The sequence below is a fragment of the Tympanuchus pallidicinctus genome, unplaced genomic scaffold, assembly GCF_026119805.1.
Source record: "Tympanuchus pallidicinctus isolate F22 unplaced genomic scaffold, pur_lepc_1.0 scaffold4, whole genome shotgun sequence".
Taxonomy (NCBI): domain Eukaryota; kingdom Metazoa; phylum Chordata; class Aves; order Galliformes; family Phasianidae; genus Tympanuchus; species Tympanuchus pallidicinctus.
In genome coordinates, this window is record NW_026294758.1 from 31,969,766 (window position 1) to 31,997,442 (window position 27,677).

General features: G+C 43.4%; 1 protein-coding gene across 2 annotated transcripts in view; it reads left to right on the forward strand.

Annotated features, from left to right (window-relative positions):
- LOC128089600 (uncharacterized) overlaps positions 1–22,189 on the forward strand; it is an 84,212-nt gene extending 62,023 nt beyond the window's left edge. Inside the window, exon 2 of one of the 2 annotated variants that reach the window (XM_052701206.1) lies at positions 21,482–22,189. The gene's annotated coding sequence lies outside the window, so the exon portion shown is untranslated. The remainder of the gene's footprint in view (positions 1–21,481) is intronic. The other variant, XM_052701205.1, reaches the window with a different exon arrangement.
- Positions 22,190–27,677: the final 5,488 nt, after the last annotated feature.

Genomic DNA, 27,677 nt, shown 5'->3' on the forward strand with positions numbered 1-27,677 from the left:
TGGGAGTCAGTCTCTTCTCCCATGTAACAATTAATGGGACTAGAGGGAATGACCTCAAGTTGTGCCAAGGAATTTTCTGGTTGGATGTCAGGAAAAATTTATTCTCAGACTTGTGAGATGCTAGAATGGGAGGGGGGTTGTTAAGTCACAGAAGCCAAGAAAACCGACAAAATAACTTGACATGACAATGAGTTATGTCAAGAAGGTACTCCCTTTACTACATCGCTGATTTCTCCCACTGAGCATGCACACCGAGAGAAGCAATGACTACATATTTAAAGGTGCAGCATATACATGATCATTATATTCCAAGAACATGGGCAGAAATTCCAAGAAATAACTAACATATTTGGTGGTAGTGGGAGAAGGATTAAGTCATTCTAGCTGTAGATTTCCTTTTAAGGGGAGGTAGCCCAAACCAGTTCCTACGTTGAGCTGAGGCATCTGTTTTGCCATTGTATCTTCAACAACAGGTCGTCTGAAATACTTTCTTATCTTCACTTGACATCAAGCTCCGTAGCCCCCTCCACAACCTCTGGGACCACCACCAAGAGGCACCACACATGTGTAGAAGCGCTAATTAGGCATGGAGTTAAGGGCATAGAACAGGCATGGAATATTGAGTGAATTCCCAAAAGTAATTGTAATAACCACTCCTTGTCTTAGGAATACTATGAATATGCATGTATTCTTTCTATAAATAATGATGTTTACCTGCTCTTGGTGTCCAGGCTAGGAAGGGGCTACCCCCCTCTGCACCCAGCATGCATGTGGTGCTGAGTAACATACCTGCTTTATAACTACCTTGTGGCTATAGAGTTTGATTCCACAACTCACTTTAGTGATTTTTTGTTCTCAATATTCCACATCATAACATTATGTAAAGCAGTGAGAGAACTAATGTTCTGGTTCTGTAAACTGCCTTTTTGGGGCATTTTTGGTTCTTGGAAGGGAGGGGAGAAGTGGCATTCTCAAGAGGACTTTGTGCCCTGATTAAGAAAGGTGGAGCTACCTGGCAGGTCAGCAGTCTCTCTCTTTTTTGTTCACTGTGGAGGACCACATGGTCCCCCTGCAGTCTATAGCGTAAGGCCTCAGTTTTGGACACTCTCTCATTTTATTTGATTTGTTGGCCTCAACTTCAATTATTCTGTGTTGTACTGTTTTATCTTGCATTCTGTGATCATATTTAGTAAATTAATGTTCCTTCTCAGATGGTTGTGGTGGCTGATTTATTTTTTTACATCCTTCTACTATTTCCCTGCCCTTTCCCCTTTTCCCTTCTTCTGCAGCCTGTGAGTCATTAGTCACTGGGCTGGGCCAGACTGGTCTGTAAGCCATTAGCACTTTTTTTTCCCCTCTCTCTTTTTATTTTTTTTATTATTGTTTTTCAGGGTTTTTTTTCTTTTTTTTTCCTGGCCTGTGCCCCCATGTCACAGACACCGATCTAGAGATAACTCTGTGACAAGAGTTAGTTCTCCACTTCCAGGTACTTGTCTTAGAAGAGAAGAACTATATCTCCCAAAGGGCTGCTCACTGCTCTGTTATGTTTCTGCTCAGACGGAAAGACAAAAACCATTTGCAGATCACTTGACTCGCCCTCTTTTCTCTTCTGCTTGTCCCAAATAGATCATCTCTCCTCAGCATTAGAGTAAGGCCTTCAGTTTTCTGACACTCTCTCTCAATTTGTTTTATTTATTATCTTCAATTCCAATTATATTGTATTATATTGTATTATAGCGTGTTATCTTACATTCCAATACCTTATTTGGGAAATTGTTTCTCCTCAGATCATTGCCACTGTTTTTTTTTATGCCCATCTCTCTACTTTTTTCCCCTTTCCCCCTTTTCCCTTTCGCAGGGCATGGGTCCATGGGTTCCCCCGCCCTGCTAGTCATAGAATTGGGTCAAACCTGCTAGTCATAGAATTGGGTCAAACCAGCCAGTAAACTATTGTCACTCTAAGATAATACTTTAAATCTGTTTATTCTTCACCTTTTATCAGCTTCATCCAAGACTGTTTTCTAGCACTACGTGATGAGGAGAATTTATTAGTTTCTAAAACAGCAAGTTCATCTGATATCTTTATTTTCCACATACACTGTTGCATTTAGGTGACTTTCTTGACTGCCATTACATACATACATACATACATACATACATACATACATACATAAATCTGTTTCAGTACAAATTTTCAAATATCACTGTGGTTTTGGGCAAATAATTTCAAGCATTCCTTTCAGCTACTGTTATAAATGTGGTAGAAATAAGTATGTGTTTGTATCTGTTCAATGTAAGATTATTAGGGATTCTGAATCACTTAGGCAGAAACTTCTGTTTTCTACTGTAAGTTTTTCAAAAAACTGTAAACATTTTTCTTTGCAGCAAGAACACAAATTCAATTATAAGGATACTGGTGACAACCTCATGAAGAGCTAGAACTTTGTTTACATCATTTTCATAGAATCAGAATCATACAATGGCTTGAGTTGAAAAGGACCTCAAGGATCACCAAGTTTCTGCACCCTGCTTCATGCAGGGCTGTTAATCACTAGATGGAGTAGTAGATCAGATTGTTCAGGGCCCCACCCAATCTGACCTTGAGGACTTCCAGAGATGGAACATCCACAGTCCCTCTGGGCAGCCTGTTCAACAGCTCACCACTCCCTCAGAAAAGAATTTTCCCGACAATCTAAATCTCACTTCTTTAGTTTAAAATCATTACCCCTTGTCCTATCATGTAAAAAGTTGTTTTCCTTCGTGATTATTAATTGCCTTTAAATACTGGAAGGCTGCAATTACATGTCCTGAAAATCTTTTCCAAGGTGAATAAGCCCAGTTCTTTCTTTATAGAAGAGATGCTCCAGACTGTGGATCATCCCTGTGGCCCTCTGCTGAATCCTCTCCAAAAGCTCCACAGCTTTTCTGTGCTGGGGGACTCAGACTTGGACTCACTACTTCAGTTGGTGCCTCACTAGGGCAGAGTAGAGGGGACAGTCACCTCCCTGCTCACCATCTCTCCGTTGGTGGAAGCCAGGATACCAGTGGCCTTCTGGGCTGTAAATGCACACTACTGGCTCATGTTAAGTTTTTCATCAATCAGTACTCCTAAGTCCTTCTCAGCAGTGCTACTCTAGGATTTCTTCTACCAGCTTGTATACATATTTGGTATTACCTTAACTGAAGCACAAAACCTTGCCCTTTATTGAGCCTCATTAGATTCACAAGGACCCACTTTGCAAGTTTGTTGTGTTCCCTCTGGATGGCATCCCTTCCTTCTGCTGTATCAATAGTGCTCATTTTGGTGTCATCAGCAAGCTTGCTGAGGATTTAGTTGAGCCCAACATTTGCGTCACTGATAACGATGTTAAAGAGTACTGGTCTCAAGAAGGATCCCTGTGGGGTTCTGCACATTATATACCTCCATACGGATGTAGATCCATTTACTATACTGCTCTGGCTGCAACCTTCCAGCTAATTCTTTATCCACCAATTAGTCCATCTTTCAAATCCATAGCTCTTCAATTTAGAGATAAAGATATGGTAGGGACTATGTCAAAGGTTTTACAGAATTCCATGTAGATTTCATCAGCTGCCTTCCTTTTGCCCTCCAAAACTTTTGCTCCACCATACAAGGCTAACCAGGCATGATTTTACCTTCTTGTGTCCATGCTAACTGTCTTGGATCAGCTGCTGGTCCCTCATGTCCTTAACATGTCTTCTAGGAAGATCTGTTCCCTGACTTTCCCAGGAACAGAGGCAAGGCCCACAGGCCTATAGTTTCCTGGGTCCGCCTTCCTCCCTATCTGGGAGTGATATTTCCATTTTTCCAGTCCCCAGGGGCTATGCCTGGCAGTCATGACTTTTCCATTAAATGGATTTTGGTACTTTCCTCAATTTTGCACTGTGTCGGGAATTTACAAGAATTTTTTCAGCTGAACTATGTCTTAAATAACTTCTGTGGCACTTGAGCAGAAATTTCAGCTTGATTCATCTAAATTTCAGATACTGTGCTTATTCTTCAAAGTTCTGTCTAGTGTGGAAACAACTATAACATCAACTTCATTCATAAGAGATAAACGGAAATATGTTTATTGACATAATATAGATATAATGTAGTGATTTAAAAGCAACTTAACAAGATTTGAAGTGGCTGGATACACTTGATTATTTTCTGAATAGAGAATAAGCTAAATACATTCATATAGGAGAACTTTCCATTAAGTTACAAGGTTCAGAATGAACCCTCTTGCTTCCTAAATTCCTTGAGCCACAGTCACAGATTAATAGAATCATAGACTTGAAGGGGCTGGAAGGATCGAGTCCAGCCACCCTGCAGTCCCCCTATAGCAAGCTGCACAAGAAGGCATTCAGGAAGGCATCCTTCTCCATCTCCAGAGAAGGAGAATCCACAGCCTCCCTGGGCAGCCTGTTCTAGTGCTCCGTCACCCTTACTGTGAGAAGTTCCTTTATATATTGGTGTGGATCTTCCTATGCTCAAATTTATGGTCATTTCCCCTTGTCCTGCCCTCAGAGACCACTGAAAAGAGGATACTTATAAACATTAATCAGATCCCCTGAGTCTTCTCTTACAAGGCTTTACAGAGCCAGGTCACACAGCTTTTCCTTGTGGGGGAGACGCGCTGGGACCTTTATCATTTTTGTGGCCCTCTACTCTCTCCAGGAGATACTTGCCTTTCTGAGGAGCCCAGAACTGGGTACAGTACTTCAGATGAGACCTGGCCAGGACAGAGTTGTGGGGGAGGACCACCTCCCTTAAAAAACAACGCTTATTTTAATGCACCCCAGCATGCCATTGGTCTTCTTGGCCAAAAGGGCACACAACTAGCTCACAGCTAACCTGTCATCTACCAGGACTCCCAGGTCTTTCTCCACAGAGCTATTCTTCAGCAGATCATGTCCCAACCTGTGCTAATACTCATGGTTATTCCTTCCCAGGTGCAAGACTCTATATTTGCCCTTGTTAAACCTCTTCTGGTTTATTGTTGCCAGCTCTCCATTCTGTCCAGGTCTTGCTGAATGACAGCACAGCTTTCTGGTGTGTCTGCTAGACCTTCCAGCTTTGTATCATCAGTGTGCTTACTGAGGGTGAACACTATCCCCTCATCAAGGTCATTGATGAATATTTTTAACAAGATCAGAACCAGCACCTACTCCTGGAAAGCACCACTTGTCACAGGTCTCCAATCAGTCTCTGTACTGCCAAACACAGCCTTCTGAGCTCGGCCAGTTAGCCAGACCTCAACCCACCTTGCTATCCACTCATCTATCCCACACTTTCTCAGCTTCAGTATCAAGACATCATGGGAGACAGTATCAAAAGCCTTGCTAAAGTCAAGGTAGATGACATCTACTGCTCTCCCTGCATCTACCCAGCTGGTGATGCCATAATAGAAGGCTACGAGGTTGGTCAAACATGATTTTGCCTTCGTTAATTAATCCTGACTATTCCTTTTTTCTGAATCCTTTGTTTTTGGCATAAAGTTTGCTCTCCGAGGCATTTCTTGTGATAAGACTCTGACTTCTTTAGGAGATGAGAGGTGGATGTTGTTGTATGACACTTGGCATCACTGTGTAGACAATTTTACATTTGAAAGCATTTCTTTGGAGCTGTTTGCCTCTGAAAGAGAGTGCTCAGGAATGTTTACTTGCAGAAGATCTGGCCTGTGACCAAATAACTCCAGCTTGGTATGGGAAAATTAGGGAATGACAACATTGTGTGAAAAACAGGATGCACGCAGCACCTCCCTGCTCCCTCTTATCTGCTGGCAAGGTCCAGGAAGTGGGAACAAAGGAGTTTCTGCTGAGATTCCAAAGCCAGAATTTGCCACTCCAAAGAGAGCTGATGACAACTTTGGACTTATAAATAAGTCTGTATTGCCTCTGTAAAGTAATCATCATCAACCGAACAACAATGCCTGATGACCCTCCACTACTGAAGATCAGCTACTAAAAAAATGAATCACACAAGCCCCATGGTGGTGATTATCTTCCTCTTGCTTCCTACAAAGACTGGTTTATTTCCTATCTCTTTTTTATCACTTTTCTTCCCTTTCCCATCTCCCTAAATGACTAGGATTTGTAATAAACTGCATTGACCTTTGTGTCTTAATCTCACCGTTGGGTATACATGTATTAAAAGAAACTCCTCTCCCTCCAATAAATTGGAGGGAGACACCTTCTTCTCTCCCAATTGCTTGGAGATGGCATCTAAAACAAGCTATTCCATCACCTTTCCAGGGACAGAGATGAGGCTGACTGGCTTGTAGTTTCCTGGATTCTCCAGTCTTCAGGCATCTCTCCTGTTCTCCAAAACCTGTCAAAGATGATAGAGAGTGTTTTGACAGTCACCTCTGCCAGCTCCCTCAACACATGTGGATGCCCATGGATATGTGCACACTGATCCCACCCATACATTCCTGGACAACACCTCCTCAACCAGAGAGAAACTCACCATTTCTTGGACTCTTTCTTCCAGGGTCCAGGAGTCCCAGGGTAGAGTCTTTGAAGAGAAGACCGAAGCAAAGAATGTATCCATCATCTCTGCTTTCTTAACATCCCCTGCTACCTGGACACCTCCCTTGTTCAGGGGACCTACATTATCCATGTTTTCCTTTTACTCTTAAGATTCTTAAAGAAATCCTTCTTATTACCCTTTATCTCCTCTGCCAGCTTCAGCTCCAGGTGAGCTTTAGCCCTCCTTGTCGCTTCCCTGTAGGCCCTGACAACACTCCTATACTCCTCCCAAGAGGACAGGTGTGATACCATATGAGAACAAAGCTCATTGATATTCAAAAAACCTTGGGATGAGAAAATAAGCTTGGCAGCCACCTGCACCAGACATAAACATGCAGGAGGCATCTGGCAAGTATACATGACCAAGGGGATGCTGAGGGGCTATAAAACATTGTGAGCATGTACAATAAAGCTCTTCATCCTGCACTAGCAACAGAGCCCCTGCCTCAGTTGCCACAGGCAGCGCTTTTTCCACATTCTGTAAACCTTCTTCTTCCCTTCGATCTTATCCACAGGCTCCTTGCTCATCCATGCACACCTCCTAACTTGGATTGAATGCATCAGTCTTGAAACTTGAAAAAAAGTGCTAGTTAAATATTGCCCAGCTTTCACTAGCCTCCTTACCTTTGAACACTCTAGCCCATAAGATACCTTGAAGTAGATCCTGGATGTTGTGGTTTTGTGATTTTTTTGTTCTCAGTATTCCACATCACCACTGGGAGTTAAAGAATTAATGTTCTAGTTTCGTTTACTGCCTCGACTGCCTTTTATGGGCATTTTGAGTATTCGGATGGGAGGGAAGGGGTGGCATTTCCAAGGACTTGGCATGGAGAGGAAGAGTGGTGGAGTTCTTGGTAGGACACTAGCCTCCCATCCCCCAGTTTTTTTTCTTGGTTTGCCTCAAAGAAAAGCACGTGCTTCAATACTACCATTTTCTACTTGGATACTCTTGCTCATTTTGTTTGATCTTGTTAGATTTAGTAAATTACCATTCCTTCTCAGATCATTGCTAGTTTTTTGGGTTTTTTTTTGTTAAGACCTATCTGCTATCTTTCTACCCATCCCCCTCTCCCCCTCTCATGGAGTACGCAGCTCGCAACACACCTTGCAGCAGGGCCAGGGCTGTCTGGGCTGCGTGGCAAACTGCTAGTACACTTTTTTCTTTTTTCTTTTTTCTTTTTTTCTTTTTTTTTTTTTTTTTCTGGGTTTGTGCCCTCCCCTGTCACGGACTTAGATAGCCTAGGGTAGCAATCCTACTTTTTGCCTTATTTCTTCCACATGAGATCTTGAACTTTACTATCTCATGATCGCTTCACCGCAAGCTGCCCCCAACCTTCACATCACTAACAAGCCCATCCCTGTTGGAAAGAACAAGGTCTAGAAGCATCCCCTTCCTTGTTGGCTCCTCCACCACCTGTGTTAAAATTATCTTCAATGCATTGCAGGAACTGTCAGGACCATGTGTGCCCAGCCATGTTTCTTACCCAACAGATAGCTGGATGATTAAAGTCCCCCATGAGAACCCAAGCTACTTCCAGCTGCTTTTAGAAGGCCTCATTGACTTCATTTTCCTGATCTGGTGATCTATAGTACTCTCCCACAGCGATGTCAGACATACCATCCTGCCCCTTAATTCTCACCCACAAGCTCTCCACATGTTCTTCCTTCTCTCCGACAGGGACCTCATTACATTCTACTTGGTCTCTCAAGTCAAATATGTAATCTTTGCAAAGCTAACAAAGTTTAAATCAATCTAATATGTGATCTTAGTAAAGATAACAAAGACACCAAATCATTAGTCACTTACTAAGGACCTGTACTGATAAGGTATCTTGGTGTTGAAGTGTAAAGGATATAAGCACAGGCATAACCCTGAGAAGCATTCCTGCTCAAGGGATGCTGCCACACTGGAGAGCTCCAAAAACTCTTGGACTACTCACTGTTAGATAAGAAGACTGGCTTATATTCATAGGTTGCTTTTTAGGCGCATTCTCAACTGGTCCTCAACTGTTGAAACAGGTGTCTGGTATCAGGTCTTTCTGCTCCCCTTCTTTGAGATAGATTTCTGTTAATTGTTAATACTGTTGCTCATGGTCTTCCTGTGGAAGGCCTTCGTGTGTGAGGCCAGGCTGAAGAGGAAGTTGAGGGAAAAAGGGGAATGCAGGAGGAGGCAAGTTGGTGCAACAGCACAATAATTGTTTGTTAGGTGGATGCTTTTTGTGTCTGTGTGTGTGTGTGTCCTTGAATTAACTTAAAAGTTTTCAAAACTGATTTTTTTTTTTTTTTTTTTTTTTTTCCCCAGGGGAAGAATGGTATTCTGTTCTGTTCTTGTCTGATTTTTCTAATCTGTGACAGATTCCTGTTCAGATATTTTACATTTTCTTTCTCTTTACCTTGGTAGTGTAGCTTGAAAGTCATGAAGGGTTAACATATTTGCTTTGTGTTGACTTGTGTTTTTGTTTATTCTGAAGGCACAGCAAAGTAGAATCGTATGTGGAGTGGAGCTTCTCTTTGGCAGCAGGTGGAACCAAAAGTCATACCTGCCTTGCAACATTCTTGCAAGATTGTCTTTCCTTCTTCCTCTTTGACAGCACTAAACTGAAGAGTGATGCAGCCCTGTTGTCTGCTGATATGGATGCTGTGAACCAAGTTTGTATGGAAATTTAATTTCCCTTCATCGTATTTTTATTTTATTTTATTTATTTATTTTTTTTAACAGTAATGAACCGTAGAACCGTATGTGACAGGATTAGAGCAGGTCTAGAATGATAATGACTGAGGATGTCAGTTGCTACATCTTTCTACAGAAGCTTGGTATTGCGCATTTTGAAAACAAATTCACAATTCTGTCATGGAGATCTCTTGTGAGTACTATGCTACTGTAAAAATGAGCAATTAAATTAGTTTGATTTAAGCTGACAGGTTTGGGTCTCAGCTTATTCAAGTCTGAGTCAGATCAGGATCCCTTAATAATTGGAGAGAACATTATGGAACAGGGAAGAATCACAGAATCAGAATTTTAGAATCACCAAGGTTGGAAAAGACCTACAAGATCATCCAATAGTTCTTACTAAATCATGTCACTCAATACAACATATTAACATTCCTTGAAGAGCTTCAGGGTCGTTGTCTCCACCACCTTCCTGGGCAGCCCACTCCAGCACCTGACAACTCTTTTAGAGAACCAGTATTTCTAAAAGTCCAACCTGAGTCTCCCCTGACACAGCTTGATGCCATTCCCTCTAATCCTATCACTAGCTAGACTAGAGAAGAGACCAACACCCCAGCTTCTACAACTTGCCTTCAGGTGGTTATAGAGATTGATAAGATCTCCTCTAAGACTCCACTTCTCCAGACTAAACAATCCCAGCTCCCTCAGCCACTCATCATTAAGGCTGTGCTCCTCACCAGCTTTGTTGCCCTCCTCAAGACATGCTCTAAGGTCTGAATGTATTTCTTGCTGCTAGGGGCCCAAAATTGAACTTGAGTTCAGTTTTGTAATACATGAGATGCAACCTCACCAGAGCTGAGTACAGAGATACAATTACTTCCCTGCTCTGACTGGCAACAGTATTTCTGATACCAGCCAGGATGGTGTTGGCTTTCTTGGCCACTTTGGCACACTGCTGGCTCATGTTCAGCTGAGCATCAACCAATATCCTCAGGTCTGTTTCCACTACATGGTCTTCCAGCCACTCTGTCCCAATCCTGTAACATTGCCTGGGGCTGTTGTGGTCCAAGTGCAGGACACAGCAGTTGGTCTTGTTGGAGCTCATCCCATTGGCTTCAGCCCAGCAATCCAGCCTGACCAGATCCCTCCGTATGGCCTTGCTACTCCCAGGCAAAATCACACTTCTAGTCAACTTGGTGTCACCTGCAAACTTCCTGAGGGTGCTCTCAATGCCCTCTCAATATCAATAAAGATATTGAAGAGGACAGTACCAACCCCTGGGGAACACCTCTCATGGCTGGCTGCAAGCTGGATTTAATTCCTTTCACCATCACTCCCTGGGCCCCACCCTCCAGTCTGCTCTTTACCCAGCAAAGACTGTATCTGTTCAAGCTACAGGCAGCCAGCTTCTCCAGGAGAATACCATGGGAGAAAATGTTGAAGGCTTATGTGAAGTCAAGGTAGACTACATCAGCAGCCTTTCCCTCACCACGCAGGCCACTAAATTATAGGAGATCAAGTTGATCTCGAGATCAGGACCCGCCCTTCATGAACTCTTGCAGTCTGGACCTAATCCCCTGGTTGTCCCGCACATGGCGTGTGATCTCCCTCAAGACAATCTGCTCCATATTCTTCCCTGGCATCGAGGCTAGGCTGATAAGCCTGTAGTTCCCTGGATCCTCCTTATGATTCTTCTTGTAGATGGGAGTCACACTGGCAAGTCTCCAGACTTTTGGGAGCTCTCCAGTTGACCATGAATGCTGATATATGAAGGAAAGCTGTTTAGCTATCACCTCCACCGGTTACTTCAGCACTCTCGGATGGACCTCATCTGGTCCCCTGGATTTGTGGCAGTCCAGGATTCAATATCCAAGAAATCTGAGGACAGACAAAATAAATTCTAGACATACACTTTAAATTTCTAGACATATACTTTAAATTTCAGTACAACTGAAAGAAGAAATCAAGGAGGACATGGGTGACTGGCATGGCTGATTAAGGACCTGCAGCTTAAACTGAGGGAAAAGAGACAAATGTACAGGAAGTGGAAACAAGGTTGTGTAGCCTGGGAAGAATAGAGAGACACTGTTGGCATGTACAGAAATAAGATTAGGAAAGCCAGGGCACAGATGGAACTGAACTTGGCAAGGGACGTGAAAAATAACAAGAAAGGGTTCTTCAGGTGCATAAGCAGGAGGACACAGACCAAGGAGAGTATTCTCCCTCTGATAATGGAGGACAGAGAATTGGCTTCCTCAGACATGGAAAAAGCTGAAGTGCTCAATAAGTGCTTTTCCTCGGTCTTCAGTGGTGGTCAGGCTCCCCATGTCTGCCAGGACCCTGAAGCTCTAGGTGTACATGAGAGGAGCGGATTCCTTCCCATTGCAAGAGAGGAACAAGTCCAAGACCCTCCCCTGAATCTGAATGTATATAAGTCCAGATGACATGCACCCCAGATTTCTGAGAGAGATGGCTAATGTGATTGCTGAGCTGCATTCCATCATTTGAAAAATCATGGTTGTCTTCTAAAGTCCTCAGTGACTGGAAAAAGGGAAACATTACACCCATTTTTAAGAAAGGGAGAAAGAATGATCAGGGGAACTACAGACCTGTGAACCTCACCTCTACACCTGGAAAGATCACAGAGCAGATCCTCCTGGCTACCATGTTAAGGCGCATAAGAGATGAGGAGGTGATCTGAGACAGCTAGCATGGCTTCAGCCAGGGAAGATCTTGTCTGACCAATCTGGTAGCATTCTTTGATAGAGTGATGGCATCGGTAGACAGGAAAAGGGTGCTGGATTTAATCTACATGAACTTCTGCAATGCCATTGACATGGTCCCTCACCACATCCTTCTTTCTAAAGGGGAGAGGTATGGATTTGAAGGATGGACTGTTAAGTGGATTAAGAATTGGTCATAGCCAGAGGGTTGTGATCAATGGTTCAGTGTCAGGGTGGAGACTGGTCACAAGTGGTTTCCCCAGGGGTCAGTCTTGGGACTGGTGCTCTTCAACAACTTTATAATGACATAAATGATGGAATCGAGTTCACCCTCAGCAAGCTGAGCAGTGCAGTTGATACACTAGAGGGAAGGACCTGGACAGGCTGGAGAAGTGGGCCCATAAAAAACTAATGAGGTTCAACGAAGCCAAGTGGAAGGTGTTTTACTTGAACTGGTGCAATCCCAGGTATTTATGCAGATGGGGGAAGAACTCCTTGAGAGCAGCCCTGTAGTGGAGGTCCTGGTAGATGAGAAGCTGGACATGAGCCAGCAGTGTGTGTTTGCAGTCTGTAAACAGCAGTTGCAGCCTGGAAGGCCATCTATAGCCAGGTCTGCATTAAAAGAGGAGTGGCCAGGAGGGAGAGGGAGGTGACCGTCCCCCTCTATTTGTCTCTTTTGGAGTACTGTGCCTAGGCCTGGGGCCCCCAACACAAGAAAGATGTGAAGGGAGTTCTTGGAACGGGTTCAGAGGTAGGTCACTAAGATGATCAGAGGACTTTCGCACCTCTCCTATGAAGAAAGATTGAGGGAATAGGGCTTGTTTAACTTGGAAAAGAGAAGGCTCTGGGGAGACCTTACTGTAGCCTTCCAATACTTGAAGGGAGCGAAATACAATCAGGAGAGGGAATGGCTGTTTACATGGATGGAGAATGATAGGACAAGGGTGAATGATTTTAGACTGATGGGGAGATTTAGGTTAGATATAGGGAAGAAGTTTTTCACTCAGAGGGTGGTGATGCACTGGAACAGGTTGCCCAAAGATGTTGTGGATTTTCCATCCCTGGATGCATTCAAGGCCAGACGGGATTATGTGGCTGTGGGGAACCTGGTGTAGAGGTTGGCAACCCTGTCCATGGCAGGGGATTGAAACTAGATGATCTTTGAGATGCTTTTCAACCCAGGTCATTCTATGTTTCTGTGATTCTATCAACTGGAGGCTTTTCTCCATTTTTTCTTAATGAAATTGGAATTTGTTAGCACTTTCTTTCTCTGCCTGCTTGGCATGCCTATACCTCTTACACCTGCCCTGGTCAGTGCCTACCTTGAGCACTGGAATCCTCTGGGACAACTGGTTAGTGTACTGGAAGTGTCTGACACCTGGAAAACATGCTGTTGACTGGACATATCTCGTTGTACCTTCCAAGAACACAGTTCTACATTCATTTTATTCAAGCCATTGAAATGATGTAAATGGTGCTGGTTTTATGGCTGAGGAGTGGCCTTCTCTAAAATTGGACCCTAATTTTCCTATACATCGAGTTATTCATCTAGTTATACCTCGAAGCTTTGTTTATTTTATCGTCATTTTTTTCCTCATCTACCAAGTGACATCTATACAGAAAATGCAACAAAGACTGAATTTTAATTCTGCTTTGATGTTAAACAACCTGCTTCAGTTTAGAGCTGTAAAAGAGCAGAGCTGTGTGAAGTAGGTGAATATGATGAATATAGAGAAGTGTTTACAGGGCAGAGGCCAATGTGCAAAAGTGATATCTGTATAACACCTAGAGAACAGATACTTTCTGACAACATTCTAAGATCTGAATGTCCACAGCAACCCCACAGTCAAGAAGAGGACAGAAAAGAAAGCAAATTCCTAGAGATAGAATATTTAATCTCTCTCGTCTCCTTCACTAATTTTAAATAATATATTTTGGATGAAAGTACAGCATTTAGATAACATCATGCCTTATTAAATCATATTTTGATATTTTAGATGTGACATAACCTACTGTTTCCAAATGGAAAGGACTTGAATCTTTAGACAATATGCAACATGTTTAAGTGTAGTAGTAAATGACTTCCTTCTTCTGTGCACAGAATTTCTTTGAAAGAAAAAGGCACCATGCGACAATATACATACCTCCAGATTCAGAGGGAAGTACTTATATTACTGTCGGTGATTCAGCACTTCTCATAGAACACTATTTCTCTAATTGCTCCTTTTTAATTATTCCAGCATACTGTAGGAAGAATATAAATTAATCAGGAGCTTTGTAGTGAAATTAAATAGCTTAACAAATAATTGTCAAACATTTAATTATTTCAAAGGGAAAAAAAAAGCAACACAAAATTCCACATTAATTCCAATACAATGCTCCTCAGAAATGAATGATTTTTCTGGTTTTTTTTTTATTGTTGTTTGTTTGTTTTTTTTATTGCTGTAACTTCAGTGAAGTAATGGATTTGTTTGAGCCAATCACAACTTAAGAGATTTCCTTAACTATAAAGTTTTGGTGTCTTTTTTAATAAGAGAAATATACAATGTTAAAGAGCTCTGACAATTGTAATATACTTTTTCTAGGAAAATCGGAAAGTTCTACTTCTTGTACAAAGCAAGTCGCATCTTTTTCTAAGATTTGAGGACATACTACATTAAAATCTGCAAAAAAAAAAATCTACATTGGAGGCATATTAAATGGTGAAGAAACTTATTCTCTATACAGTATGTGTGTAGATGTACTGCAAAATCATGTCAAAGGCATTGGGGAAGTCCTTGAGAGAACTGAAATTCTTTGGTCTGGAAAAAAGGAAGCTTGGGGAACATGGTCCTCTACAATTATGTAGAAGTAGGTTGTGTTGAGGTGGGGATTGATCAAATAACTAGAGATATGATAAGAGGGAGTGGCCTAAAATTGCACGAGGAGTTGTTCAGGTTGGATACTGGAAAATCTTTCTTCTCTGAAAGAGTGGTCAGGTGCTGGAATGGGTTGCCTAGAGAAGTGGTTGAGTCATTGTACTCAGAAGTGTTCTAGAACATTTAGATGAGATACTAAGAGATAAGGTTTTAATGGGGAAATATTAGTGCTAGCCAGACAGTGGACCAGGTGATCTTGGAGATCTTTTTCAGCCTTGGTATTTCTATGATTTTATGATTCTAAGTCCAAGTAGACAACATCAGTTGCCTATCCTTTGTCCACTAATGCCATCACTCCACTGTGGATGATTACCAGGCATTATCTTCTCTTGGTGAAGCTGTGCTGGCTGTCACAGTTCACCACATTATGTGTGCAATAACATACCTTCAAGGGGATTTGCTCCATGATAATCCCAGATGCATACAAAGGCTCACAAGCCTGTAGTTTTCCAGGTCTTCATTCTAAAGTTATTAAAAATAACTTCTTCCATTTTGCAATCAACAGGGACTTTACAATGATTTTTTAAATCTGATGAAGAGTGGCTTGGCAACCACAAAAGCCTATTTCTTCAGGACTTTGGGATGTACATCATTCTCTTCCATAGAGTTGTCATTCTTACAATAGGAATTATCTGCTTCACCTCTGGCCTAGAGCTTCATAGATGTGAGAGTGTTGTTGTTGATGAAGACTACTGCAATGATCTTGTTGAGCACTTTATTCTTCTGCAAGTCCACTATTGCCATTTCTCCCTTTTCATTTATTAGCAGAGGTACACACTTCATCATCCAGTCCAACCGTTCACCTATTACCAATATCTGCCACTAAATCACGTCCCTCAACACAACATCCAGTCTTTCCTTGAACACCCCCAGGGTCGGTGACTCCCCCACCTCCCTGGGCAGTCTTTTCTGAAAAGTAATACTTCCTAATGTCCAGCCTGAATCTCCCCTGCCGTAGCTTGAAACCACTACACTACCACTACAACCTCCCTTCAGGAAGTTGTAGAGAGCAATGAGGTCTCCTCTGAGCCTCCTCTTCTCCAGGCTGAACATTCCTGGCTCCTTCAGCCTCTCCTCACATGGCCTGTGTTCCAGACCCCTCACCAGCTTTGTTGCCCTCCTTTGAACACATTCCAGAGCCTCAATGTCTTTCTTGCAGTGAGGGACCCAAAACTGGACACAGTACTCGAGGTGTGGCCTCACCAGTGCTGAGTACAGGGGAACAATCAACTCTCTGCTCCTGCTGGCAATGCTGTTTCTGATGCAAACCAGGATGCCATTGGCCTTCTTGGCCACCTGGGCACACTGTCAACTCATGTTCAGCTGAGCATCAATCAATACCCCCAGGTCCATTTCCTCTACACAGTCCTCCAGCCACACCACCCCAAGCCGGTAGCGTCACCTGAGGTTGTTGTAGCTGAAGTGCAGGACCCAGAATTTGGTCTTGTTGAACCTCATCCCATTGGCTTCAGCCCAGCTCTCCAGCCTGTCCAGATCCCTCTGTATGGCCTCGCTACCCCCAGGCAGATCCATACTTCTAGCCAATTTGGTGTCATCTGCGAATTTACTGAGGGTGCACTGGATGCTCTCATCCAGGTCATCAATAAAGATATTGAAGAGGACAGGCCCCAGCACTGACCCCTGGGGAACACCACTCATGACCGGTCACCAGCTGGATTTAACTCCATTCACCACCACTCTCTGAGCCCGGCCCTCCAGCCAGCTCCTTACCCAGCCAAGAATGTACCTATCCAAGCCTCAGGCTGCCAGCTTCTGCAGGAGAATACTGTGGGAGATAGTGTCAAAGGCTTTGCTGAAGTCTAGGTAGACCACATCAACAGCCTTTCCCTCATCCACCAGATGGGTCACTAGATCATAGAAGGAGATCAGGTTGTTCAAGTAGGACCTGCCCTTCATGAACCCATGCTGGCAAGGCCTGATCCCCCGGTCATCCCGCACATGCCACATGATCTTCCTCAAGACAATCTGCTCCATAACCTTCCCTGGCACCGAGGTCAGGCTAACAGGCCTGTAGTTCCCCAGATCCTCCTTATGACCTTTCTTGTAAATTTCTTAAGCTTATAACCACAGTCACGGTAGTACAGGTGTGCAATTCACTCCACTGTGATTCTATGACTGTATAATCAATAGATATCAAGATGTTATAATCACAATATAATTGTATAATCAATAGATATCAAGATATTATGATCACAATACAATCAAGAGACTTAGACAAAGTAGACAATGATCACAAAAAGAGAATAGGTGGAAGAGCTTACTCTTCAGCTGAGCTCACCACAAAACACCAAGAGAGGTGATCTCCAAAAGAGATCCTTCCCCTCTGATAGCCAGCTCTTAAATAGGTCTAGGAGGGGTGGAGCCTGGCTGCACCCCTTCCGGCAGCACAGGTGAATTGCCTTCACCTGTGCTCCTCTGGCTGACTCATGGCTCACCTCAGGTGATTAATCAGAGGTTCAGGCCGTGACTCAGCAGTTTCCATAGAGTGACATAGCAGGTCATAGCTTTCTCATTGCACCATGGTTTCCATCTCCTCCTGCTTATTTCCCATGCTGAATGCATCAGTGTATGCACCTGGGCTAGACTGTGACATGGTATCTTCTCAGAGTGCCCTCCCAAACTCCTCTGGGACAACTCTGAGATTTTCTCCTGATGCTTCCTAAAGTGACATTTTTCACTTGTTCTTCTCTGTTACTCAGAAGTACACATCCTTCCTACTTGCAGCCTCCAAGTTGTGACCCACCTTGAAAAAGCAGAAACAGATAGTAATCCTCTCACTTTGTTTTAGTTGGTAGCTTCTCCCTCATTTCCCAAATGTATAGCCTCAGCAGGCAGCAAATCTCTGTAGAGATTCATTTATTTATGTTTGTTTGTTTGTTTGTGTCAGTACTGTTTCTGACTCAGATCTTCAGCTAACATGGTTGTCCCTTTCTGGTTCTGATCTATTATCCACACTCTCTTCTTCCTTCTTTAGAGCTTTCTTTCTTTAGCTTAGGGGGACCCTAACTGCTGTTCTGCTGTTCCCATTTCAAAGTGAGGGGAGGAAGGGAGGAGCAAGAAGGGCCCAGGTGTAGTTAACTGAATGGGCTGGGGCAGTTGCCAGGGTCGCCAGGGGCCCCTTGGCCCCTGGGAAACCATGGCAACAAATGACTTGAAGATAAGAGATAGACCAAATAAGGAAGAAACAAGACATGCCACATGTCCATTGGTCAGGTAGTAACCCTAAGGCATGGGGAAAGTTTTAAGAAGGATGTGCTCCTTGCAATTAACGTCATTTTGCCGCTCACCATATTGGTGTCATGAAAAGCATGCGAAACTGGCCGGGGCTGTCGGAACACTTTCACAGGGAGACTTCAGTCAGTGTCGCCGAAACAAAGGCGACAAATGGTGCACCGTGTGAGGAAGTCTCATTTGTGGAAGTGTGACGGCCGGCTGCGGGATGGACGCAGGAGCCTGCCGTTTTAAGGCGGCGGAAGAGCAAGAGGGGCTGATCCCCTGGGGCTAAGAGCATCGCTGGTAGCTGGTGGAAGGTCGCGGAGGGTTTGATTTCCCTGGGCGACAATGGAATCCGTCATTATCCGTCATTACGGTATTATATCAAACCTGTAAAACGTATTGCTGGAAAACCGCCCCTTCTAAGAAGGAGGTGGCCACCGTTCTTTCTTTTCTTGTAAAGGACGGACTTCCCTCTTTTCCTTATGAGATTTATGACTCCAGCAAGTGGGACTCTTTGACATTAGCGCTTGCTCAGAGAGCTATGTCGTCCCAAGGGGCGTCGGTGCTTAAATTTTGGGGTCTGATTCGGGGTGCTTTGAAGGCAGCGAGGGAAGAAAAGACTGCCAAAAACCTTGCCAGAGATCTGTTGGGTTTGGATCCGGGTGGGGGGGGTCACCGCGGCCGGGAGACTCTAACCCCTTCAAGGATCTGCCCCAAGACAAGATGGCACCGCTGGCACTGACCATGCCAGAAACATCAATACCAGAAAAGAAGGAGGAAGAGACGCCATCATCGCCGATGGCTCTGCCCCCGTATCCTCTCCAGTACCCCTCTTTGCATGGCTTTCGTCAGGGGGAGGATCCTACACGGGTAGTGGCAGGGGTAGGGGCAGAGGCCGAGGTATTGCTGGCTGCGGTTCTGCCCTCAGGGGCCAAGCGATTGATGGTTGCAGCTCTGCCCCCACCACCCATTCTGCCCTCCCAAATGGCCAGGGTCCCAGCTAACTTGGGGAAAGGGGCCTTATTTATCGACTGGGGCCGGGTAAGGGAGGAGATGAGAGTAGAGGATCTTTTACATGATTATAAGGCATTCCCTGTAGAGATCAGGGGACAGGGAACCGTTTGGATTCCTTTAGACCCAAGGGCAGTAACTCGCCTCGCTGAGACAATAGGGAAGAAGGGTTTACGATCGCCCACTACACTTTCTGCATTGGAGGCAATTATGGCTCCGGGACCTTTGCTTCCATATGATATAGAGGGCCTCATGCAGGTGATACTTGAGCCAGTGCAGTATATGTTATGGCAGGAAGAGTGGTCGGCACAGCTCAGGGCTGTAGTCGCAGCAGCGACATGTAACCCACAACACCCAGCAAATGGTAGGGAACAGGGAGAGGTAACTAATCTGACACGGTTGTTAGGGTATGGGGAAGGCATGATAGGGTCCCCTGAGGGCCAGTTCAGGAGAGCTGATGGCAGCCACAGAAGCAGCTCTGACAGCCTTCAGAAGGTTCTCCAGGACAGCTGAACCTTCTGCTCCCTGGGCAGAGGTAGCCCAGGATCCAGCTGAGTCATTCTCAGATTTTGCCAATTGCTTGATTCGGGCAGTAGAAGGCTCAGATATGCCAAAGATTGCCCATAATGCAGTAATCATGGATTGTCTTAAACAGAAATCACACAAAAATGTTAAGGATCTTATTTGAGCCGCTCCCGATGACCTCAGTACTCCGGGAGATATCATTGGGTATGTACAAGAGAAACAGAGAACAACGCCCCTCACCAATGAGGGATTAGCAGCAGCATTAGTAGCGGCGATGGCCATGAGGGAGGATCAGAGTAGGGGACCGTGTTTTAAGTGCGGACAGTTCGGTCACTTCAGAGCCCAGTGCCAAGCCCCTGGGAGACAGAAAGGGAAGCAGGGCTAGACCAGACTTGCCAAGCCTGCGGGAGATTAGGGCACACTGTAGCCAATGTCGGAAGTTTGTCATAGTGCCACAGGGAAACGAGGATGGGAGGGTGCCTTAGGCCCAGGGCCCCTCCCCCGGAACACCAAATGGACCAGACAATGTGGCTCTGCCTACCCAAGCTCGGGGTCCCGCACCTCAGTGAGCCCCTCGCTCACAGTGGCGTTAACCATGGGAATGGGGGAGCGCCCCTTGGGCAGGATCATTCTTACGTGTGCGGGGAGCGTACTTTCTTGCAGGTCCCTTGAGGAAGAGAACACCGTAAATATGCCCCCAGCTATAGCGACTAACATCTCATCCGCACCTTCGGCATCCCACTTCACCCACCCCCCCTCAGCTTCAGATTCGCATGAACAAGTAGAAGAAGGCGTTCAACTGTCTGCGCTTTTGTCTTGCAAAACGGCTAAAGTGCAGGAATGCAAGGTCGTTGAAACCCCTCTGCTGTATCCACAACAACCGCTGTCTCTGTGTAATCTGCCCCCTGCGGGGTCAGGGGGAGAAGTGAGCTGGGATGGGACACTTGCTGTCTCCTCTCAGGAGGTGGAATGCAGTAACACCCAGGGGGGTGGGAACTGCGAGCAAGGCTCAGGTATGGATTGGTCAAAAGTTAAGGAGGCGGTAGAAGAAAAAACAGCACAGAGAAAGGGAAGCGATGTAAGTTACAGGCGCTGGGATGATAGTGTCCGGCCGGCACTGTCCAACCTGACTGCACCTGAAGGTGTACGTGGCGTCCAGCCGGCGCCCTCTGCTCAGGCTGCACCCGATGGAGAAAGAAATAACGATAGTCTCCAGACCCACTCTTTGTCACAGTGTTCAGACCCACTGACTCGACCCACATATCCTTTTACAAGATTGAGTGTGCATGCAACCAATCAGAAGCCTCTACAACAGTCAGTGCATGTTCAAAGGGGGATGGGCACAGTGGGAGCGGTGCGGAGCGCGCAGCTTCCAGCTGTGACTGAAAAGGATAGCGAAAGGAGAGAGGTGAATTCGCATTTGGGAGTTAAGAGAAATGCACTAACAGACTGTGGGAAGTTTAGATCTAGCCTGTTAAAGGAAGGAAGAGCACTAGAGACCATCTCGATAGTAGAGAATGATAACAGAGACCCAGAAAGGGTACCTCTTGATCCGAAAGGCATCACACACCTGATAGATTGTGCAGAGAAACAGGAATTGAAATCACTCCTCGCTTTAAATGCACTAGAAGTCCTGACAACATTAGGCCTTCTGTTTCAGCGTGTAACAAATCTGATGTGCGTGGTGCTTAAGCCAGTGCAGCATACACTGTGGGCATCAGAATGGGTTCCCTTTATGGAAAGGTGGCCAGATTGAGGCCTGGAGAACAAGCAATTCCATACGGTTGGTTTGTGAGAGCAATGCTCTCGAGGCTTGAGACATCTGCCTTGATATTGAACAAATGTTTGTTATTCTTGAGGTACATTCCAACAGGTACCTGAGACAATGTTGGTATATATTGGGCACAGATAGTGCCACTAGAGCTATCAGCAATCACTCTAATCTCTAATCTCTCTGTCTATAACCTTACCAGTATTGTAGGATGTGGCTTTAATTATTAAGTGTCGGCGACATCACATCAATTCTTGCAGGATAATTACACGGTGATTAAAGACCTATCACCTGCTCCAAGTGAGATGAATTTTGGTTTGGCTTACCAAGGAAGGAACTTGGTAAGGAAGCTTTTGCAACATGACGACCTGCACCAATTGTTGAAATGCGTCAGAGACAATGGACAGAAAACCTTGATCACCATTCACCACGACACAGAAGAGATACATTGTGTCCTAGAGAGAGTAAAGAAGGATGGAGAACACCACTGGTGGGAAGCACTTTTTGGATGGTCCCCCACCGCGACAGGGATATTTAACTCTGTACTGCATCTGGTTGTAGTTGTGTTAGGTTTAACATTATTATGCTTAGTACTGATAGTTATAATATATATTAAGGTGTAGTGCTTGCTGAGGCAAGTGTCCCGACTCGATTCAGCATTATCTAAGGATACACTACATCGCCTCTTATAAGACTCATCTTAAGGCTAGCAGGCTGCTAGGCTGTTAGAGTAGAACTATCAGGTGCTTTGCAATATAACAGAGCAGGGTTTGACTGAGCATAGGAGAGATTTTGTGGCAGATGAAGAAGGCGAGGACTAGGGATGAGACAGGATAGGACCTCCCTCTGCTCAGTGGTGTAAAGTCTGCGTCCAATTTGTGTACCTTGCTTCATCAAGCATGTCTGCAATAACGTTTAAGCAATCAACACTTGGAATACCATAAGCTTCTCGAAAGATTGTAACCGGGTTCGCGTACGTATTGTAACGGATGTTTAACTATGTTTAACTCTATTCTGTATTCAGTTATAGTTGTATTAGGTCTAACATTAATACGCTTTACGCTTATATTATATAGATATATAGGTATACTACATAGATAAGTATAGTGTGAGACCAATGACTCATACAGCAAATGCTAAGACGAACGAATCAGCATCTAAGTATGCAATATATAGCTTTATATAGAACTCACGCTTAAGACATTGGGATTATTAGGTTAATAAGTTATAGGGTTATTAGGGTAGGATTATCTGGAGCATTGCAATGTAATGGGGCAACACTGAACTGAGAGGACAATGGCATGTATAGGTGTAATGCGGAGATTTCGGGGTGTACGCGATTAGGGTCCTCTCAGGTTGTAGTAGATTGGCCTGTGCTTAGGGAGGGGGAAATTTAGTTAACTGAATGGGCTGGGGCAGTCGCCAGGGTCGACAGGGGCCCCTTGGCCCCTGGGAAACCATGGCAACAAATGACTTGAAGATAAGAGAGAAGAACAGGATAGAACAAATAAGGAAGAAACAAGACATGCCACATGTTCATTGGTCAGGTAGTAACCCTAAGGCATGGGGAAAGTTTTAAGAAGGAAGTGCTCCTTGCAATTAACGCCATTTTGCCGCTCACCATATTGGTGTCATGAAAAGCATGCGAAACTGGCCGGGGCTGTTGGAACACTTTCACAAGGAGACTTCAGTCAGGGTCGCCGAAACAAAGGCGACACCCAGGCATGGTTCTGTCCCCCACTGGACTGAGAGCAGTGTGCAAATTGCAGGAAAATGGGACAGTGGTGGAGAAGCTGTTCCAAGCTGAGAGGGACGAACCATCTCTGATCGCAAAAGCTGAGTGGTGGGAAACTGGTCAGTGTACCCTATGAGACTCACTGGTTGAATGGGAGCTAGGGGAGCAGGGTAAACAGGTCAGTTTTCTGGTAGATTCAGGTTCCTCTTACTCTATGCTCTAATCAAGAATTATTACCCATGGATGCAGATTTTGTAACAGTAGTAGGAGCTACAGGCCGACAAGAAAAATATTACTTATTGAGACCAACTGAATACTGGCCAGGAAAACAAGTAGGAATACATACGTTCTTGTACATTCCAGGTTCTCTGAAACCATAAAATTCAGGCAAGAATTATTAGAATAAATGGATACAGAGATTAAATTCAATAAAAGAAAAGTGGAGCTAAGAACCAAGGAAGACCAATTTTAAGTCTAGCTTTAATACAGACTGGGAAAAACAATTATACATAAGCAGTACCTGTTGAGAGTGCACGATCTTAAACGGAAAAATAAAATAAAATAATTGATAACTTTGTGGAGTTTGGATTATTAATTGAATGTGAATCCAAACACAGCACCCTAATCTTGTGGTGAAAAAACTGGATGGCAAGAACAATTACTTGGTGCAAGATTTGATTGACAGAATTAACAATTAACAGAATCATTGAAAATATACAACCATACACCCAATGGTGACAAATCTATACACTATATTAACCAAGTTGAGGAATGAGCAGGTGTGGTTTACCATCCTGGATTTGAAGAATGCTTTCTTCTTTATCCAAAGAAAGTCAGAAGTTATTTGCCTTTGAATGGGAAAATCCCGATACAGGAAAGAGGACTCAGCTAACTTAGGCAGTGTAACCTCAGGGTTTTAAGAATAGCTCAATTATTTTTGGGAGCCAACTAGCCTGTGAACTTGAAGCTTGGGCTCACCCAGCTCAAGGTTGAACTCTCTTGCAGTATGTGGCCGGCGCTCTCATTGCCACAGTAACAAAAGAGGACGGTGTTCAATGGAGTGCGAGTTTACTGAATTTTCTTTGTTTAAATGGTTATTAAGTTTTTCAACAGAAAGATCAATTAGTCCAGCAGCAAGTGTTTTACCTCAGATTTGAGATCTCAGGAGAACAAAGAAAACTTGGAGCACAACAGAAGGAACTGATTTACCAAATGCCCAGACCACATAGACTAAAAGTACTCAGAACCTTTCTTGACATGACAGGTTAATGCCAACTATGGATCTATAATTATGGGCCTTTGGTAAAACCTTCATATGAATTACTGAAAAATAATCAGTTTAAGTTGACTTGGACTGGAGAGACAAAAAAGACATTTGAAGAACTGAAGAAGTAACTAATGAGAGCTCCAACCCTAGGCTTTCCAGACATTACAAATAGCCATTTTGGCTATTTTCTCATGAGAAACAAAGTATAGCCTTGGGCATTCAAGTACAACAACTGGGACTGTATAAAAGGGCAATTGCCTACTTCTCCAAACAGTTTGATCAAGTGAACAGAGATTGGCTGGGATGCTTATGAGCAGTGGCAGCAGTTGTTCTTAATATCCAGGAAGCTTGCAAATTTACTTTGGGACAGAAAATGACCGTATTGGTCATTGCAGAAACCCATTCGGTTTCTGCAGTTCTGGAACAGAATAGAGGCCACTTTTCCAGATTTCTGAAATATCAGGCCACACTGGCAGAACAAGACGATGTCAGCATAGTATTGCTTGGAAGCAATGGAGATTTTGTATGCCAGTTGGCCAGATCTAAATCATGCTGGTGGATCACCATCACTGGATGATGGTGACTATTCCTGGTTCACCACCAACAAATGCAGTTTTGTGAGACAAGGGAATTGTCAGGCAGGATATGCAGTAACTACTATGGATAAGGTAATCAAAGCAAAACCATTACTTGTGGGGACTTCGGCTCAGAAAGCTTTGACAAGAGCTTTATAGTTGGAAAAAGAAAAGAGGATAAATACATGGACAGATTCTAAATATGCACTTGAGGTGGTATACATTCATGGTGCCAATTGGAAAGAGACACTATTGCTCACAGCAAAAGAAAAAAAAATAAAATAAAAGCATGACGAAGAAATCTGGAGGATCAGGCAGCAAAACAGGCAGCTGAAGGACAAGAAATTGATCAACTGACTTTAATTCCAGATGGTAAACTTCAAGTTGATGAATGTGAGTCAAAACCAGTAAAATATTCTAAAAAAGATAGAAATGTAATGATTTAGAAGGAAATGAGCTAACTGACAAATGGCCATACACACCTGATGGATGTGTTGTTGTGCCCTTTAGTGATTTGTTTCTTAGGGAACATAATAAAACACATTGGCGAGTCGATGCTCTTTATAAATATTTGAACAAAGTCATTGTTGGTTGTAATCTGTACACCACAGTGAAACAAGTTATTCAACAATGTTAAATCCTAACACCAGTAACAGGGTACAAGTAGGGTCTACTGAGAAAGAGAACATTCGAGACATTGGCAAATAAATTTCTCAGAACTTCCTAGAAAAGTGAGGTATTGGTACTTACTTGTACTGACAGACACTTTTGTAGGTTGGCCAGAAGCTCTTTCTTGTAGGAAAAATAAGGCAAGAGAAGTTACAAGAGTGATGTCAAATGAATATCTCTATTTGGAATACCTGTTATGATATCATCACATACTCTATCAGCAAGTGGCAAGGTGGAAATACAAGGGTCATAAGAATATTACATTGTTCTCCTGGAGATGAGTCTTCCAAATTTAAGATTATTTTGTGTTAAACACATCCAACGTGAATAACTGAGAAAAAGAGATATATCCAACTTTAGATGTTTAGTGTACTTCTATATTAACTAGAGCACATGCTATAACATATGTAGCTGTACATATATAATCAGTAAAAAATAGCACATTTGCTACTGTGAAGAAGCAGTATAACAATGGAAGTTGCATCTCCCACCCAAAATGCATTCATATTTTTAATATCTATATTTTCATCTATTTTTTATGATTTCTACTATTTCTACTTCTATGTTTATATATCTCTCTGCTTGTAAGGTGTTAAAACATTCAAAAACATGGATACTAAGGACCATAAAATCAAACATGTAAAAATGAAAAATCATACTCTGTATTTCCTAAGAAAGCTGTTGTGATCTGACATGCTATCAATTTACTGACATCAGCAGATTTTTTAATCATGTGATTTATTCCCTAGAGTTCTTGTGCACCCCATCACACACTGAAATTTGACATGGCCTGATTCCACTCATCATACATCTTCTGCAGCTGTGACATTATCTTAGAAATACGTTCACTGAAATATTGTGAATACATAATCAGAAATATCAAAACAGAGACTTTTCCATTCAGTACCTTCATCTCACAAACTTACTTATCAAACTTCAGATGAGTTAGATTAGGGAATTCTGTGTTAGAGTTTTTCAACATATTCTTACCTAGGATATCTACAGAGAATTTCCATGAAACAAACTGATGTAAAATCTGTACAAGAGAAAGAGAAAGCATTGTCTTTACCACCATAGGGTTATTTATTTTAAGCAAATATGACACAGGATGTTGAAAAAAAAAAATGCTCATATTCTCCAGTAGTATCCTAAGTATAGAACAACTCAATTTCAGCATAAATGTGAATTCTTCCATTATCCAAAGCTCAAAATTTGGGGCAGTCTAGCTGGACATATCATTCTGGGGTATAGAAAGCTAACAAATAGATGCTGACATTTCACAAAGGGTTGAAAACACAACTTTTTTTCAGACAGAACAAAAACATTCATGTTGACAGCTGGGCATCAATTACCTCTTCTCCTGTCTTCATTCTTAAATTCTTGTTTTTCCTGTCCAAGAAGAATCAATCAGGACACAGTAAACCATATCTATACAACAAAAGAATGTTTCATGATATAATCACAGCTCACAAAAATCAAAACAAGTTTGCATTTGAGAACAGATGAGGGTTTTCATGGAGAAAAGAAGAAAAATAAAGAAGAAAGAAGGAAATCTTTTTGCAGAGGATTGGCTAGAAAGCTGCCTGATGGAAAGGGACCTCGGTGTACTGACGGACAGTTGGACAAATATAAACCAGCAGCGTGCCCAGGTAGCCAAGAAGGCCAATGGCATCCTGGCTTCTATCAGGAACGGTGTGGTGAGCAGGACTAGGGAACTAATCCTATGCCCACTCTTGGCATAGGATTGACATGACTCTGATGAGGACCCACCTCCAGTTTCTGTTCAGTTTTGAGGTGCTGGAGCAGGTCCAAAGAAGGACAACAAGGCTTCTGAAGGGCTTGGTGAATATGCCCCATGAGGAGTGACTGTAGGAAGGACTGTAGGAAATTTTAAAGAAAAGATAGAAGTAAATCAAAAGATGAAATATTGAACAAAGAAGAGCAATAGAAGATTTTATTAACGAAAATTCAGGAAAATCACATCATGCGTGGAATGTGAAGACTGTCAAGGAAGACAAAATAAGCTTCGATAAAATCC